General features: G+C 42.6%; 1 non-coding gene across 1 annotated transcript; it reads right to left on the reverse strand.

Annotated features, from left to right (window-relative positions):
* Positions 1-410: 410 nt before the first annotated feature.
* LOC138266704 (U4 spliceosomal RNA) lies at positions 411-551 on the reverse strand. The gene has a single exon (XR_011199637.1). It is a non-coding gene; the product is annotated as a U4 spliceosomal RNA (small nuclear RNA).
* Between the last annotated feature and the right edge of the window lie 3,079 nt (positions 552-3,630).

Genomic DNA, 3,630 nt, shown 5'->3' on the forward strand with positions numbered 1-3,630 from the left:
GCGTTTTTGGCCTCGTTGGGCCACATTTGCGTACATTTGCGTCTTAAAAAAAGGACGCAAATGTGGAGCAAGGAGGCGCTAGGGGCTCCTAAATATGCCACTTTATATAACGTTAAAAGTCACGCTCGACACCTTCGTCAGCTCTCGTTCTGTTTCAAACACTGCATACAGTCTGAGCGAACTTTCACCGCATTATCCTGTTGATAACAAACGGCTTCCAACAGAAATACGAAAACTAATCAAGACGAAAGCATCCTGAAAGTTCCTGCCGGATGCAGAAACTCCGACACACTAAAACTAAATCGAAAACAGTGAACTAAAAGAAAATAAACTCTGTGTGGTCTAGCCGACACCAACACGTTCACATAAACTACAAAAAAAAAATCTTATTTTTATACATTAATATTCAGTCTCCTTGGAGACTGTCAAAAATTGCCAATATCGACTATATTTCAAATCGTCATGGCGGGGTATTGGGTAAAGTTTTCAATAAGCAATAATCGCGCCTCGGTTAGACCTCATTGGCTACGATACTGCCACTGCGCAAAACTAACAATAAAAAGGCGAATAAAGGTGCGTCTCGGGGTACCACCTCATGATACAAAGACCAAGGAAACGTTTAGTTGTCCAAGAATTACTACACCTCCACTGGCTTCTAACAGGCAAAATAATACACTTTGTTAGGATTGTTTTATCAGGTTCCGTCCACTCTCTGCCCCAAATATTCCATACCGGCGAGCAGAGAACTCTGGGAAATTTTATGCTAAATAGTTGCACAGGTAGCGCTGCATCCTAGTTACAGGTTTGATGCTCTTCATGTGAAGATGGGGTCCATGCTGCTAGCGATGTGGTGTGGAAATGGAAGAAGCACGAATTCTTAAAGCATGTCTTCAAATGTTTACCAAGGAGGCATGGTAATCATTGAAAGAAATGTAAATGGTAAACTACATTTTTCGATACAGCACTTACTGCAGGTGAGCCGTTTCATTGAGCTACACAGTTGCATTTGCTGCATTTCATTTACACCTTTAAAAAATAAAATTTTGGTTTCGTCGTTTCGAAAACATCTTAGAGTGTGCCGGAGAACATCTGTAAAATGAGAAACTCGGGAAATGGTGGACTCATATTAAGGGGAAGAAAGGGGGCAATAAGAAAACATCAATGTTGCCCCCTTATTTATATAAGTAGTAACTTCAAAGACCTATGGGCCGTATTTATACTTTTTGGTGCAAAACTGCACTAAGGCAGTTTTGCCCCAAAAAGTTTTGCACCAGCTTGCACCATTTTTTAGCACCAGCTGGGCACCATATTTATGGAATGGTGCAAGCCGGTGCAAAGGGTAGGCTAGCTTTAAAAAAAATGACGTTAGGCAGTTTTGAGTCAAAATAAATTAATCTGACCAGATTAGCATCATTTTTTGATGCTAAGGGGCATATTTATACTCTGTTTGCACTGAATTAGCGTCCGTTTTTTAAAACTCTAATTCAGTGCAAAACTAACTCCATATTTATACTTTGGTGCTAGACCCGTCTAGCACCAAATTTATGGAGTTAAAGTCATTTTTTGGAAGTGGAAACCTACCTTGCCTTAATAAGATGCAAGGTAGGCGTTCCCGTGCAAAAAAATGACTCTATGGCTTTAACACCATATTTATACTCCCATGTAAAAATGGTGCAAGGGAGGGAGGAGGGGTCAAAAAATGGGGCAAAGCAAGCTTTGCCCCATTTTTTAAGACCTGGGTCAGGGCAGGGGTTAGGGGACCTGTGGGCCTATTTCCATGGTGCAACACCATGGAATAAGCCCAGAGGTGCCCTCCCCAGGCCCCAGGTGCACCCCCACCCACATCATAGGGACTGCGGAGGATGGGGGACCCTATCCCAGGTAAGTACAGATAAGATTGTATTTAATTTTTTGTTTGTTTTTGTTTAAGTGCCATAGGGGGCCCTGAAATGGGCATGGTAGGTTTAGCACCATAAAATGACGCTAATCTGGTTAGAGTCATTTATTTTTACTCTAACCTGCCTAAAGTCGTTTTTTGGTGCTAAACCCTCTTCTTCTATACTAGCAGCCCCACCCGACTAAAGTCTTTTTTTTTTACTCTAGACTACCCTTTGCACCGACTTGCACCATTCCATAAATATGGTGCCCGGCTGGTGCACAGAAATGGTGCAAGCCGGTGCTAAACATTTTGGTGCAAAACTGAGTTAGTGCAGTTTTGCAGTATAAAGTATAAATAAGGGCCAATATTTTGTAAGTTTGCGCCACTTTTGCGTCATAAAATGACGTTAATGCGGTGCAAAAAAAATTTAAATCAGGGCCTTGGTGCTAGATGGGTCTAGCACCAAAGTATAAATATGGAGTTAGATTTGCACCGAATTAGAGTAAAAAAAAATGACGCTAATTCGGTGCAAACAGAGTATAAATATGCCGCAGAGTATAAATATGCCCCTAAATATGGCGTTAAGGCCATAGAGTCATTTTTTGCACGGAAACGCCTACCTTGCATCTCATTAAGGCAAAGTAGGTATCCACTTTCAAAAAATGACTTTAACTCCATAAATTTGGTGCTAGAGGGGTCTAGCACCAAAGTATAAATATGGAGTTAGTTTTGCACCGAATTAGAGTAAAAATAAATGACACTAATTCGGTGCAAACAGAGTATAAATATGCCCTTATATGTCTCTTCAACAGTCGAAGGAGATATTTTTGCTAAGAATCGCTTCAAGTAGGTCAGAGAGCACACCAGCAGCTAACCAATATTCTGCTCGTGTGTGTAAAGCAGAACCGACACTTTGGAGAATACTGTATGCATTTATGTTTGCTACTTTGCTGTGACTATACCAACAAACTGGAAGCAGCGGTTGAAGTCCGTAAAAAAGTATGGGGACCGTGATATTGTGGGCCTAATTAACATGCCCTTTACACCACTGCTGCATCATTTTTTTATGGGCGCACCAGTGACGTTAGCAGTGCACAGAACTGCTGCAGATTTACAAACTGACACACGGGGACCAATGCGTCAGTTTGTAAAGCTTTCCGTCACATTATACCTTCCCCAGGTATAATGTATGCAGGGTAGGCCTTACCAGGGAGAAAGCCACATAGTTCTGACGCAGTTAAATTTACATTTCACTTTGTCATTTTGAGACTTCACTGCGTCAAAACTGTACCGCCTGCTCAGAGTAGGCGTAAAATTGATGCTGGGGTTTTTCCAAGGAGAGCCTCCTCACATTGCTAGAGCAGTGTCATTTTACGGATCTTGTCCAACAATGCGTAAGCTCAGCGCCAACAGATGCATCACACTTTCTGATGCATCTGTGAAAACGTGCACCATGGAGCTCTGTATTGTAAATACAGAGGCCCATATTTATACTTTTTGACGCTAAACTGCGCTAACGCAGTTTAGCGTCAAAAAGTTTTGCGCCGTCTAACGCCATTCTGAAGCGCCATGCGGGCGCCGTATTTATGGAATGGCGTTAGACGGCGCAATCAGACCGGCGCTGCCTGGTTTGCGTGGGAAGAAACCACGTAGACCAGACAGCGCCGGCGTAGGGGGAAAATGGCGCATGGGCGTCTTAAAATGGGGCAAGTCAGGTTACGTCGAAAAAATCGTCTTAACCCGACTTGCGC

Source organism: Pleurodeles waltl, chromosome 11, assembly GCF_031143425.1.
Source record: "Pleurodeles waltl isolate 20211129_DDA chromosome 11, aPleWal1.hap1.20221129, whole genome shotgun sequence".
In the NCBI taxonomy this organism is placed as follows: Eukaryota; Metazoa; Chordata; class Amphibia; order Caudata; family Salamandridae; genus Pleurodeles; species Pleurodeles waltl.